The sequence below is a fragment of the Dasypus novemcinctus genome, chromosome 14, assembly GCF_030445035.2.
Source record: "Dasypus novemcinctus isolate mDasNov1 chromosome 14, mDasNov1.1.hap2, whole genome shotgun sequence".
Taxonomy (NCBI): Eukaryota; Metazoa; Chordata; class Mammalia; order Cingulata; family Dasypodidae; genus Dasypus; species Dasypus novemcinctus.
The window spans coordinates 61,786,371-61,802,483 of record NC_080686.1 but is presented as its reverse complement, the minus strand read 5'-3'; the positions used below and the strand labels follow the sequence as shown (position 1 = coordinate 61,802,483).

The following is a 16,113-nucleotide window of genomic DNA, read 5'->3' as shown; positions in this document are numbered from 1 at the left end:
ATGTGTAGCTGCCTCACATTAATAACCCCAGCACCTTATTATACACCTGGTACAAATAAAATGTTCCATAATTTCTTGCTGAAGAAATGAAGTGAATGAAAACAGGAGTGAATTTTTTAAAGTTTTTAAGAGTTTATGATTTTTATAGTTTATGTATATTTTATTCATAATATTGAATAACTATGGGCCCCAAGTTAAGATTTTCTAAAAAGAAAAGTAACTTTATTCTTCTTAGTAAATGAAATTTGTTTTGTTTTCAAGTGGCAGTTATTAATGTTAAAACTGAAAGCTACTAATTTAATGGTCTATTCATTTTTAGCTTTTAAAACACACTTCCTCACAAATAACATCCTAGCTACCAAGCAAAATGAAACACTGGTTTTTACAACTTATTAAATTTCTTTTCAACTTCATATAACCTGTCAGTTCTCAATTACATCCTCCTGGGACAAAATCAGGCGAAAACATTCCTAACATATATGTATAAAACTAATCCATAAAGCATATACTTCCAAAACTAAAATGTCTACCAGAAAAGCATTTTATGAATTACAAAATTTTAATTTTGAGAATTGTTGAGCACCAATGGATAGGATAAGCCATGCTATTTTCTCTCACTGAATGGGTTCTAATTGGGCAAGCAGGAATCACAGAATAGGTGAACAATTTAAAAGCTCAAGTATTTTAAAGGAAGGCTAAGCCTCCCATAGGAAATAAAAGTGGAAATGAGTCCAAGGGAGAAAATGGCTTAGTTCCACACCCTTAAAATTGCCTACAGCAATGCATCAAAAAATAAAATAAAATAAGCCCCCAGAGTATGGGTTAACAGCATAGTGTTACAACTTAAGCATTGGGTCATCAGTGACAATGGTAGACTGATTAAGGGTTGAAGTAATATATTTACTTACTGTAGTAAGGAAGTATGTAACAGTACCACCAGCAGTACAAAGAGTTCTTGTACGGATATCATATACAAAGGAATACTTAAGTCACCTGTTTATTTTTTAATACTGATATATGACATAAAATGTGACAATTTAAGTAAAGAAATAAACACAAATAAACCATATTATGAATACTAATAACTCATTTGTTTAAAAAAATCACAATTCTTCATTTAGCAATCTATCAATTGTATTTCCAAAACAAAAATCCTATTTTTATTACTCATTATTAAAATCTGGTTCTAAGTTAAACAACCTTCCTTTAATCTAAAAGGTAAAAGCAAAAATGCAACACTAATATGGGGGAAAAAACATCTTTTCAAGTAACTAAGCCCTTCTCAAGTATAAACAAATGGTTTTAATTTATATCATTAACAAGTTAACTATAACACTGATTTGTCTTCATATTTAACAGGCAACTCCAATTAGTACAATATTGGCAAAAATGTAAAAATTATATATCTTACCATTCAAATTTCTTGAGATGTCTATTTTGAAATTTACCAAGAAAAGAAGCAGGGATTTCTCAGGAACCAGCACAAAGATTAGTTTACAACAGTGTACCATATATATTTACTGTATACAAAAATTAACATATACACCAAAGTTAAACAGCAGAAGCTTTCTCTAAACAAGGAAAATATTACCAGTCTCAGAATCAATATACCTATATATTTTGGCAGCAAGCTTGACAGTAGGAATCATTACCTACAGGGTGATGTCCATAAATAATTATAAATAGTATCCCTTCCTTTTCACCCAATAATTCTAGAGTTGGAAATTCTTGCAGGAAAATAATTTTTAAAATTAACATGAAGATACAAAATGCTTTATCTAATAAACAACTATAAACCACCTAAATTTGAAATGCTAATTGATTTCCAGGAAAATTAGCTCTATAGAATAATACTTAATAATTCAAGAAAAAGCATTTTAAGGCACATAATATACTTTTGTCATCATGCTAAACAGCACACTCTGGGAACATAAAATATATACATCATACTAAGAATGAAAGATAGGAAGTTTTAGCTAAGTCCTAAAGGAAAAGACGCTAAAAGAGGCAAAAAAAGAAAATGGATATGAGAGTAAGAAAGTTATTCCAGGCAGTTGTTTCAAGGAAGAATGAGAGATTATAGTACGTTTGAACACACTACAAGTAGCTCAAAATAGCTAAAGAAATGGGCTTTAGGAAGAAAGTTTCCAGCGACAAGGTTGAAAGAAAATCATAACTGACCAATTTTGACAGGCAAAGAAGTTCCAATTTTTCTTGAATAAGTACCATACAATGGCTTGACTTAAATAACAAGAATTTATTGTCTCACTGTTTCTGAACCTAAAGGCTTACTTTCTACCTGAACACTGTCACACTGTCTAGTGCTGATTTGTCACCAATCCTTGGGGTTCCTTTGCTTTCCTGTCACATGGCAATGTCCTCTCCAGTCTCTTCCAGGTTCCACTGACTTTTCACTTTTGGCTCCTTCCCATGGCTTTCTCTCCCACTATGTCTTAATTTCTTCTGCTTATAAAGGATTCCAGTAATCTGGACTAAGGCCCAACATCAATCAGCTGGGCTACAACTTAACTAAAATAACATCTTCAAGAGGTCCTATTTACCATATCTACCACAAAGATGAATGAGAAGCCAAATGAAGGACATAATCAAAATTTCATTTTAGAACACTCACTAAAGTAAAAAGAATGAATTGGAAGAGGAAAGAAAGGACTGGGAGACCACAGAGGAGGTACTACACAACAGTTCTGGTTAGAAATAAGGGCAATGGGAACAAAGTAGAGACCAGGGGACAGGAAGATTTTGATTCTTCCAAACTGGCAGAATATGAAGACCCATTAGATGGAGACAAGATAAGAAATGGATAAGTTACAGATAACTCCTAGGCATTTTGCATAAAAGAATGGATAAAAGATTGAAGAAAAAGAGTTAAGTTTTATTTTCACTACAGTGAGTTTTAGATAACCTTAGTGTAGCAGTTTGATATGGTTATGAATTCCAAAAATAGATATTGGACTATGTTTGTAATCTGCTCTGTACCTGGGTGTGATTAAGTTATGATTAGGGCTTTGATTGGGCCATGTCATTAGGGCACTGAGTACACCCCCCCTTGGTGGGTGGGGACTCACAGATAAATGGCATGGGAAAGGACAGAGTTGAGGGTTTTTGATGTTAGAGTTTGAAGCTGAAGCGTTAAGCTGGAGCCCTGGGAAGTAAGCTCACAGAGAAAAGCCAGGCCCAGGAAGAGAGGAATCCAGAGCCCAGGAAGAAGCAAGCCCTGGGAAGAGGGGAACCCTAAAACCAGAGAGAAGCAAGACCCTGGAAGAGAGATACCCAGGAAGCCTGAACCCTCGCAGCTGTTGGCAGCCATCTTGCTCCAACACATGAAAATAGACTTTGGTGAGGGAAGTAACTTTTGCTTACGGCCTGGTAACTGTAAGCTCCTACCCAAATAAATACCCTTTATAAAAACCAAACAATTTCTGGTATTTTGCATCAGCACACCTTCGGCTGACTAATACACTTAGTAAATCCAAATGACTATAAAAATCTCAGGAACAAATTCTGTGCCAGAGAATAATGAGACAGTTTGAGTATATGGGGAGTAGCTGAAGCCATATACATGGAAGAAATTACTCAAAGTAACACCACAAGGACAAGCATAAAAGACAAATATGATCCCAAAACTCAAAAAGAAGAGTGTTTTTTGTGTATTAAATAAATAGTCAAGGAAGGAAAACTGCAAAATATACAGTGGTTTCAGCATCAAAACAAAGCAAAGAGGCTACATTTAGATCATTCTAACAATTCTCTATAAAGGAAAAAATGAAGATAAAATGACAACATGAAGACACAAAAATCTTAAAAAATTTTTCTTTTTGTTTCCACAATAGTGGTGACAAAAGTATGTGACCATCAAGAAAGAGAAATTGTTACATATAATCTTATAAAAAGAAAAGCATACCATAAAATTATATATACATAACAAAAACAATCACATAAAAATTTATGTGCAATAATGACATGGGCTAGAAGGGAGAATAGAAAATTAAAAGTATTTATGCTATACTTGTGGCATTTTTTTCCTTTTACAATTTGCTCTAATGTTGTCTTATGTTTTTACAATTTAAAGATGAATAAAAGGAGAATAACCACTCTCTTCTCCTTACCAAATCTCACCATAATGCCATAATAATTAGATATGACTAGACAATGATTATTAACTTATCAAAAAATACAGCAATGATTCAATCTAAATTTGCTGTTAATCACTTCATCTAATTCTAAAATATGCATTCCTAAAAGCAAACTGGTTATTTCAAAATATCTTAGTACTACAAGACTTCCCATTTCTCATTAAATTTGGAAAACATCAGGCAAATGACCTATTAACTAGAACAATCATAAAAATGCTTAGAAAGTAAAAAGCTCAATTAATTTTAAAAAAACTAGAAATGTTCCCATATGTTTCTATGAAGTATTCTTTCCCCACTAAATGAACACATTCAAGATTTTGTTTTTGGCTTTGTTTCAGAAAAAACCCATCTGCATAGTACAGCACTTACAAACACATCTCAGTCATACAATAGTTATGTCACAGCTCATATATCAAATAAAAATCACATTCAGGCCCACACAACCTTGCAGACTCAAAATCTTCCTTGCTATTAAGAGTATTCCTGAGAGGGCTCTCACTGTACTTCAATGCTGATGTCACATTACTTTTGTAAGGAAGTTAAATCTTGAAACAAAAATATCAAATAGTTTGGAACAAAGTTATGAATGACCTAAAAAAAAACAACTTTTTTTACTTATAAACTATGAATATTTCCTTTTCACAGAAACAGGTACAGATGTAATGGGGAAAAGAAACTGTTACTAGACCACACCAACTATGATGTTCTTTTAACAAAGCATTATTTCTTTTATATTAAAGATATGACAAAACGATAGTGCTACAATTCACTACTTTGAATAACCAAGATAGATATTTCAATGAATCTATTATATTTAATTTTAACATATACATGGAAGCTATTCTAATACAGATTTTAAAAATATTTCATTATCTGGAGCAGTTTTCACAAACTTTATGTATTTGTGTACCAACTTTATTATTGCTACCCATCTATATTATCTATGTTATTATTTAATTAATAAAGCAAATAATTAGCAAGTTTGCATACTGACTAATAATAATATCCTATAGTCAGAGCACATGGACTGATAGACCCATCTCTGCCACTAGTCTAGCACTGTAATCAAGGACAAAACTGTTAACTTTTCTAAGCTTCAGTTTCTCAGGTCTCATCTGTACAATGGGGATGTCAGAACTTTGGTATGAAAATTGCTGTGAGGATAAAATCACTAAAGAGATATAAAGCACTTAGAAGAGTGTCTGGCACACAGCAAGCATTCAGTAAGTAATTAGCTACTATTATTACTTTTTTCTTTATATTTTGCACTATTTTTTATTCACAATAAATTTATTTCATGAGGAAACTTTTATTCCATTATTATCTTATGCAATAATATCTGAAATCATGGGAATAATGTGTGGAAAATTTTTCTTAATACACAGTCAAATAAATAATTGTTTAAATAAAAAAGTTTCCCACATACTATTTAAAATTATTTCCAGGATCAACAGTGATATATACACCAACAATGAACATTTAATAATTACATAAGGACTATATTTTATAATATATATTAAAACTATTTGCCTTAGAAAAATATTAAGATGTATGGACACAAAACATATTCAAAAGAAATGGAACATTTAAATAATGACAGCCTAAGGAAGTGGAGCACTACAAATCCACAAGGCATCATTCCAAGGGAGGAGTGAAGGGGCAGCAGCCTAGAAACACTGACATGTATGTGTGCATATACAACTCCAGACCACGATGACGATGATCACACCTGGAGAGCCAGTCTTAGGTCTACACATCTGTAGAGCCAGGCACCAGAAAGCATGAAGGCAGGGGCATAGCAGGAAGGCTCTGCCACCAGCTGAGTTGTTATGGGGCAAGCAGAAATCACCATGAAATTTAAGCCCTTTCTAATAAGTATAGATCATGCCCTGTCAATAATTCTAGGTTTTTGTTTTCTTTATATTAAATAAATGGTGGTTTGAAAGTGAAAAAATAAAAAGCCTATGATAAGTATATTGCTAGGTAACAAGAAAAATACACTATACTTTCTATAGGGACAGGGTATTAGAAAACAAATAGGAAAGCAGATGTGGCTGAACTGATAGAGCACCTGTCTACCATATGGAAGGTCCAGAGTTCGATCCTCAGGGCCTCCTGACCTGTGTGGTAAGCTGGCCCATTCGCAGTGCTACCGTGCACAAGGAGTGCCCTGCCACATAGGGGTGCCTCCACATAGGGGTGCCCCACGTGCAAGGAGTGCACCCCGTAAGGAGAGCCACCCCACATGAAAAAAGCACAGCCAGCCCAGGAGTGGTGCCGGACACATGGAGAGCTGACGCAGAAAGATGACACAATAAAAAAGAGTCACAGTTTCGCAGTGTCACCGGATAATGCAAGCAGACGCAGAAGAACACAAAGTGAATGGACACAGAGAGCAGACAACAGGGGGGAAAGGGAGAGAGATAAATAATGACAATTAAAAAAGAAAACATAATACAGTGCCATTCAATTAATAACTGTCATTGTATTCCATTCTAGTTTCAGGGATTTAAAAATACTACTGGTTCTTCTTTTCATCAAACTATAATGCTTCCTAGTTTTGGCTCATTTGTTTCCTGTTCCCTTTCTTAAAACTATGGAATAATCTAAAGAGATATTTTATTATTGCTATTAATATAATAACAAACCTGGGACTATATTAATTCTTAAGGTAAAAAAAAAGAATATGGGATTTGGTTTTGTGAGATATGAATACAATTAGGCATTTTTATCTCTTTTTTTTTTTCATTAATAAGTAGACCCTGACTATGTCATTTAACTAATTTGTGTTCATCTGTGTATCTAAAGACAACTGAGTTAGCAGTTGGAATTAGATGAGATAAAAGTACCTGAAAAGAACTTTTTAGGAGTATTTTTTCATAACTTGTTGAGATGCCTTTTTCTGTTCTTTTATTTTTGTGAATTTGAAGTAAAGTTGCTAATTTTTTAAAAAAAGTATATATAACTAATAATTGTAGGCTCCAATTATCAAGTCGGGAACTGTGATGAATGCAATTTAACAAAACAAAACCATGAAAAATGCATTACTATCCATATTTTACAACTGAAGAAACTGAAATTTTAAGAATCCAAGCAATATGCCTACGATCCCTCAACTAGAAAACAGCAATTTTGGGGAGAGGGGATGAGGGAGGAAGGTTGTATGGGGCTAAACCACAGGTCTTGACTATGCTATATGCTATAACAAATGAGCAGACAAATGAGAATAATTTCAAAGCAGTCAAAAAGTAATTACATCAATGATATCACTGATCAAAACAGTTTGGGTATTCCTAGTTTATAACTACATTTCTGGCCTATTGCACATTCTTCTGAATTGTCTCAATGATTGAAAAAAAAAAAATCTTGTTGATTTGAGAGGTGAGTTTGAATATCTGAAAGAAATAAATACCATTCAGAGTAAAGAGCCAAGAACCCCAGGATCTAGATAGCAAGGTGAGATGCTTGCATGCCCCTCGACAAAAGCTTTGAACAACTAGCAATAACTGGCAGAAACATATTTCTCAATGCTCCAGAAAACAGTTAAAGAATTGCAGTATCAGGGCAAGTGCTGAATCAAGAAAAAGGCCACTTAAAAGTAATAGAATTTCATGGCACCTGGCTGGCTCCTCCCCCCACCCCTCACCTACTCAGCTCAGTCAGCCAGCGTTCCCAGTGCAGGTTCCGGTTCCCAGTTCCAAGTAACCCTCATGTGCACACTGGGAGCCCAACCTGTCTGGTGATATTCTGAGAAATAGCCTTCCCAGAACTTGCCCTGCATGTAGAAGGCAGCTCACAGAGCTCTCCGACAAAATGCTAAGGAAAAGTAGTGAAGTCATGCTGTTTGGGGCAAGTCCATCTAGACTATACGGAAACTATTTTCTTGGGAAGAGGGTACTTTCAGAACCCTGTAAACAAAGGAATTCCTAGGCCTGCACATGACCAAAAGAAGACACATATGAAGAAAGGTTCAGGAAGGCCCTAGGCGTTGGCCTGGAACTATCCTCTAAACTCACTGTATGGAGAAGCCCTGAAGCTATGCACTCCAAAAGGTCAATCTGTAAAAACTAGTAAAGATGTTTTCTCTTACCCATGGGAGTTATGGTCATGGCCGATGGGGTTAACTACCAGGGCAGATGGCCCCTCTTTGGAAATGGTGTTTATGTGTGATGAATCTGGACTCAAATGGGATCTCCCTTCATAAGACTTTCATGCTAATGTGCTGGAGGTGCAGTTAATGTTGGGGTTTAAGATATATTTAGGGGATTTGAATCTCTGGACTGACAATGTGATAGCCAGGTCCTGAGCCTCAACAGACTCCAGCACCTACAATCTGATCTATTGGTCTTACCACACTCAGCTAAGATGGAGTTGAAGAAGGACAACCACCACACCATGGAGCCTAGAGTGATTACAACTGAAAATGGGAGGATTGCATCCAGCATCCATGTGGAATCTGAGCCTCCTCTTGACATAGAGGTGCAATGGACACAACCAATCCAATGTCCACATAGAAGAGGTGGCATTGGATTGAGAAAAGTGGACATGGTGGACGATGGGTATGGGGAAAGGCAGGAAGAGATGAGAGGTGGAGGCGTCTTTGGGACATGGAGCTGCCCTGGATGGTGCTTCAGAGGTAATCACTGGACATTGTAAATCCTCACAGGGCCCACTGGATGGAATGGAGGAGAGTATGGGCCATGATGTGAACCATTGTCTATGAGGTGCAGAGGTGCCCAAAGATGTACTTACCAAATCCAATGGATGTGTCATGATGATGGGAACGAGTGTTGTTGGGGGGGAGAGAGGGGGGGTGGGTGGGTGGGGTTGAATGGGACCTCACATATATATTTTTAATGTAATATTATTATAAAGTCAATAAAAAAAAAAAAAGATGTTTTCTCTTATTCTCTCTTTGTTGTTGGGTGTGTTGTTGTTGTTGATAGTTCCTAGCATTCAAGGAAAGCTATGTCATAATACCAATTGGAGACAAGCTTAAGGAATAGATGTCTCAGAGTCTAAATTCCAGTGATAATACATTAAAATATCAAAATGTCCAGGTCTCAACAAAAGATTACAGAACATACAAAGAAACAGGAATTGATGGCCCAGGCAAAGGAGAAGATTAAAGCATTAGAAACCATCTACGAGAACCCGGGATGTACCAGACAAAGGCTTTGGAAAAAATGGTCCAAAATATGCTCAAAGAGTTAAAAGAAAACATGAACAAAGAACCAAATGAAAGCAGGAAAATGAGAGATGAACACAAAGAGAATACCAAATACAGAGTGAAGAGAAGTGAATGACAATGAAGCAGTGAATAACACGAGCTCAGCAAATCTGTATATTCTAACACGAGATACGGCACTTTACACATTCTCAAAATTGCATTTTATTTCTCTCTCTGACTCTCAGTATTGATAGGAAAAGGAAGTATGTATTTAATGCTAAGGAACTAATTTCCTCATGTGACTACTAACTAGGTTATAAAACAATTCCAAAAGAGATTTAAAAATCTAGGAACATGGTAGTGTCCGTGGTGTGATTATTGGCCAAAAGAATTACTCAAAAAAGCAACAGTCATTTGGAGGTTCAAGTTTTGTTTTCTGTGTTAACAGAATAAGCTTCTAAGACATATTTTTTAGAGAACACAGTCTTTGAAGCTTCTCTCTGGCTCAAAAAAAAAAAAAAAAAAAGTAACATTTTTCTCAATTTAACAAAATTTTCATTCTTTTTCCTCTTTAAAGAGCTTGCCCGAAATCTGTTCATTATTTTAAAATATTTTCTAATGTACAATCAGCAATACTGCTGCTCAAAATTCTGATTAGTAAAAAAAAAGATAAAGAACAATTCTCAGTTCTTCTTGGTGAATATTTTGATGCATTCCAGAATCATGTTCAAGGTAAGATTCAAATTCCCTAGATGTCCGATATAACCAACAACATTACTTGTTTATTCCAGTCAACTCTTTGCTTTCAGTTTTATTAATTTTAATCCAAAGCACATTTTTACTTTTTATGCTTCTTCCTGATCTTAGAGAATCACTTGAAATGAATAACAACTCCAACCAATTTAGAAATAACACCAAATGTAATGTGCACATATATATTTCATTCTTTTTCCATGTTATCAATATAAATGAATAGAAATGGATATTTGTGAATTATAAACAATTAATACATCTCTGATGAGGATGCCAACCCATCAATAATTACACTCTGCATTATCAGTGATATATATTTATTAGGACTTAAACACTGGTCAGTGACAAAAAAACAAAATAAAACATTTAAACTAACTTATTCAAAATGCTTGGATTTATTGGCTCATATAACATAAAGAACGGTTGAAAATCTAGTGACCATAAGGGAAAGACTGAGCCTCAAACAATTCCAGAATTTTGTCTCCCTGTCTCTTTAGATAGCCCTAATTCTCTGTAATACTGCTTTCCCACCAAGGCAGGAAACATAAACAGTGACAGCTCCAAATTCTTAATTTATATTTTCTGCTACTAAGTAGAAACTAACCTCATTTTCTCTGGTTCCTTGTTCAAAATTCACAGAAAACGATTTAAACAGGCCCAATTTGGGACATACGGACTTTTCACTTATAGGTGGGCAACATGACTGATTCAAGTAGGTTAAGATGCCTATTCTAGTCAAATGGAAAAGTATATTCAAGAGAACAGCCAGCTAGCCCCTATCAGCATTTTCATTTATATGACGAAGAAGCAACTACCCCTTGGGGAAGGGGGCAGGATTTATCCCCAACTTTTCCCCTAAAGGAAAGCTTCAGGCTTGACTGGACCTTCAATACAAGGAGGTTTCCAGAAATACCTAGGTCTGATTCACTAATGATTCAACTAAGATGAAACCCAATGGCATCCACTATACTACTGCTACTGTTCAGCCTCAGCTCTAGCTATGAGAAACCAAGAATGAACAGTATCACTCAGCTATGTGAGCAGAATTCAAGGCCAGTCTAATAGCTCTAATGGATACTCACCTTTACAAATCTTGTTATAATTTTACTGACTCTTGGATTGTCAATGAGTTAGCTGTTTGGTATGCCACTTGGAAAACTACATACTGGCAGAATAAGACTAAAGATTAGAGGTCACAAACCACAGTAAAAAATCATAGCTGATCAAACCATCTGGGTTACTAGTGTTAATGCCCACAGCAGGGGTCCATTCTCTGATAAGACCAATAGAAACCAAGCTGCTGACTGAGCCTACACCTTCTAGATTGCCACCACTGCTGCCTGAATCCATAATCATATGAGACAAAGCAACACATCTACCATCATAGATTCCATGTTTTTGTTACAGAGGTTACCACTGAAAGCCAGACTTGAGACTACCAAAAGTCAACTCATTTTTATCATGGTGCAGAGGATGAAATTTCACTGGGCATTGACACCCCTTCACTGCCTAGCTCACTGAGGGCAGACAGCATCAGATCTTTGACAGCCACCCTTCTATTCCAATCTAATCGGTTAACTCTGGCCACACCACTGTGGTGCTCAAAATTAAAGTGTTATGGGAAGCAGCTGTGGCTCAACAGTCAGACTCCCACCTACCATATGGGAGGCCCTGGGTTTGTGTCCCAGGGCCCCCTCGTAAAGGCAAGCTCGCCCACAAACTGTGGAGAGTTGCCCAGCCCACAAGCACCACAGAGGGAGAGCTGACTCAGTAAACAAAAAGGGAGACAAGCAAAAAATGCAGAAGAGCGCAGGGATGGACACAGAGAGCAGACAGCAAGCAAGTCACACAGGGGGGAGGGGAAATACAAATAAATACAGACACAGAAGAATGCACAGCAAATAGACACAGAGAGCAGACAGCACGCAAAAAGCCTCAAGGGGGGGTTAAAAAAATTAAAGTGTTACATATTTTCAACACTTCAGACCACCTATCTTTAATCATAAAAGGCACACAACAATGGGTCAAATAGTCACAAGATTTGATGGACATTGCCCACTCCCTAACTAATTCACAGGTATCTAGTACTATTGAGCACTGGAATGGCCTCCTGAAAACCAACTCAAAAAGATTTCTGACTCTACCTCCCTCACCTTCTCTTGGTTCATATAACTCAGTAAAGCAATACGGATTACCACTGAAAGTACCATCCCTAAAAGTGTTCTATCTTGTCTATCTTCAGAATAATGATCAAGAAAAAGAGGTGGGGATTATATAGTCAAGGGCTACCACCTCTTCCTCCTCTACTACCTCCTCCTTCTCTTCTTTAAATATAGAAACAATTCTTAGCTTGTGGGCAGGACAGGAACAGACCTGCTTGCAAGCCAATCCCTAGTATACACCTATTTTGAAACCTCGGGTTCTACCCTGAACCTTCCTGGGCACAGTTCATCTTTCTTTCCCCCAAGAGCAATCAACAAGCCACCCTAATAACTTTTCAGGTAGCAACCCAGCCAAAGGGAGCCTAGGGGACTCAAATTAATTGGATCCAACCATCTGGATTCTCTTGTTGAATTGGCATGGTCCTGGATCAGGGCTGACAAACAAATGGACCAGGTGGTTACTGTCTTCAGTTTTATGGGCTACTGGGCTCCATAATAACTTAATGAACAGTCCCTGTAGTACAAAAATCGTCACAGACAATACATGAACAACTGGATGATGCTAGATTTAGGCAACAGCAAGCTATAATATGCTCACCCTTGGTCCTATATCATAATGACTACCTACTTAAGTACACTGTTCTACACGTTAGTCTACAGTGATCCACAATCCACACAGGTCCAAGTGGGGGACATAATGAGTCTCTAAAAGTTTTATAGAAATCACTTTGTCCCTCTTGTACTCAACAGGTTCAGATTAAAAATCTGGGTATGAGTAAAAGATACCTAGGGAAAAAAGGTGAAATTATAGACACTGGAATGAGTAACAACAATTTCGCAGTGATGGAAGGAAACAATCACCTTAGCACTAGGGAGAAAATGTCTCAAACCAAGATATATGACAGATGGAGGAACATTAATGATCTTTGCCTTTCAGAATTGCCTCTGGAGCTTTCCTCACAAAGAAAAACAATCTGGTATAGCTCATCCAAACTACTGTAAGAACCTAAAAGTTAACTGAAAGCTAGGTCTGTCATCCTCCACCAAATAGTTTTTACCACAATTTCATCGCCATTTTCCATAATCTTATGGAATCATCTATAGGAAACAGCAGAGATGGCCCCAGATTCTGCATATCCCATGAAAAACATCATCCTCCACCAAATAGTTTTTACCACAATTTCATCGCCATTTTCCATAATCTTATGGAATCATCTATAGGAAACAGCAGAGATGGCCCCAGATTCTGCACATCCCATGAAAAACACCTGGCAATGCCTCTGGGTGTTTTCCTTACCATCATTGAATGAGTTGTTGCTCACCCATTCCATGGGGCAAACAAATACTACCTGGCTAATGGTGGAAAAACAGGACAGGTCAAACAGACTGTTCTCAGGTATTTCTTCCAAGACCTGGGCTCAATTTTTCACACTGAAAGCCAAACTGGGCAAACAACTCCCTTTGATTGCTCTTAGTTCAATTTAGGGAGCTCTAACAATTATAAATAACACTTTCTTTCCTGGGACATGTATGACCCTGGGACTATACTTCTTTCCTGGAAACGAGGCATTAACTATTCTCTCTCCAGAAAAGATGGTGCCTTAAATCTTAGGGGTAGTCATAAGGGACTTTGAAGTATTTAAGGAAGCACCTCAGTAGATCATGTAGCCCTCAGATGACTGCAGAGATGTCCCCAAAGTGAAACTACCCTTGAATACTAAGGGAGTTTCCCAGAGGAATAGCTGACTAGTAATTTATGTGTACCTACATGCAATTATCTTTACAATGAGAGTTATCCAATTAGAGCCTAACTGAAGGAATCAATGACACCACCTCAGCACCAGAAAGCATTCAGGTCAGCCTTAACTCATTGGCCCTGGTTATAGATGACAGAATTACTCCAGATTTCCTTCTTGCTCACTAAAGTAGACTCTGTGCTATCCATTATATACCCTACTGTACCTAGATTAATGCCTTGTAACAAGTGCAAAGATAAATACTGAAACTTAGAGACATTTCACCTGGCTAAGTTAGACCCTGATGGACTATGTATTTGTACAGCTGACTGAGTCTAGAACCCTAGGGGCGTGGTTAAGGTCAATATAGCAGGCTGACCTTATCCTGCTACCAATAGTTCTGTTGGTAATAGGCTTAATTAAGACCGTTTGAGAAAAACTTAATGGATTTGATCTGAGCCACTGTTGGATTTACCAGAATGGCCAATGGAGTACCACACTCGTGTGAAAAATCACATTCAACCAAGAATGTGTAATGCTAAGGGGTGAAATGTTGGCAGAAGAAATCAGTCATGGGCCCTATGTAGCAATGAAGGGAAACAACAATTTCCATGCATATTATTCTGTGTGTGCTTAGAATGCAAGGCCCTGACATCCACTCTTAATTCAGACTATTTCTAGGGGTTTTCTTTGGAGTAAGCAACCTTGAGAGATGAGATAATGTTTCCTCCTGTACAAAGAACAGGTTTACTCACTGTCTGCTAAAAAAATACCATGGATTTCCCAAGCTCAATGTGCCTGAGTTGTGATACAAACACATCATATGAGTACCATTCATCTTCAGCACATCACATCATGCCCACATTACATCATGCCCATGGTACTTGAGGGCAAGGGAACCAAAGCAAACATGGTGATACTTATGCTGCTTGCAATACCATGAGTAATAAAGGCCTTTGTGTCAGACTAAGGAGTCCTGCGTCATCTGCCAACCTCCATGAAATAATGAAAGTCTTGAAAGTAGAGTAAAAATCAAATGCCAAACCCAACGCAGATGTCAAAATGTTTTTTTTTTAATTTAGAAAGTATGCATTTTACATTGCAAATTATTCTGGTTTCTGTTACTTAAAGGGAAGAAGAGAATAACTAAGAATGTCAACTGAACTCTCCCACAATACAACAAATAATATCAAGGCAAAAAAATTAAAACTTAAAATATACACAAGGCATGTACATATTACTCTTCAACAAAAGTGATGGGAAAACGAGCTGTCCACATACCAAAAAAAAAATGAAGACGAATCCCTGTCTCATACCTTATACAAAAAGTAATTCAAAATAGACCATTTACCTAAATATTAATATAAGAGTTAAAACCATAAAACTCTTAGAAGAAAACATAGGGGGAAATCTTCAGGGCCTAGGGCTTGGCAATGATTTCTTCTATATGACACCAAAAGCATAAGGAACAAAAGAAAAAATAAACTAGACTTCATTAAAATTTAAAACTTTTGTACAACAAAGGATATCATCAAGAGGACTAAAAAGACAATTAAAGAATGGAAGAAAATAGTTACAAGTCATATATTTTGACAAGGGTTTAATATCCAAAATACATAAAATATTCCTATAACTCAACAAAAAAAGACCAAGAACCCAATTTTAAAAATGATTTGAATACTCATTTCTGCAAAGAAGTTATATAATTGGCCAAAAAGCACTTGAAAAGATGTTCAACATCATTAGTCATTAGGGACGTGCAAATCAAAACCACAATGAGATGCTACTTTATGCTCACTAGGATCACAATTATTTCTAAAACTGAAAAATAACAAATGTTCATTAGGATGAGGAGAAACTGGAGCCCTTGTCCAGGGCTGGTAGAAATGTAAAATTGTGATACAACTGTGGAAAACAATTTAACAGTTTATTCAAGAAGTTAAACACAGAATTACCATATGACTCAGCAATTCTACTTCTAAGTATATAACTGAAAGAATTGAAAAGAAAGACTAGAACAGATAATTGTACACCAATATTCTTAGTAGCATATTCAAATAGCCAAAAGGTGGAAACAACCCAAGTGTCCATCAAAGAAAAGAATGGAAAAAACAAAATGTGGTATACTCAAACAATAG

At 36.5% G+C, this 16,113-nt stretch overlaps 1 protein-coding gene across 4 annotated transcripts in view; it reads right to left on the bottom strand.

Annotated features, from left to right (window-relative positions):
- The window catches only part of VPS13B (vacuolar protein sorting 13 homolog B), a 1,042,333-nt gene that overhangs the window by 796,043 nt on the left and 230,177 nt on the right, over positions 1–16,113 (bottom strand). The gene's annotated exons all lie outside the window — the stretch shown is intronic.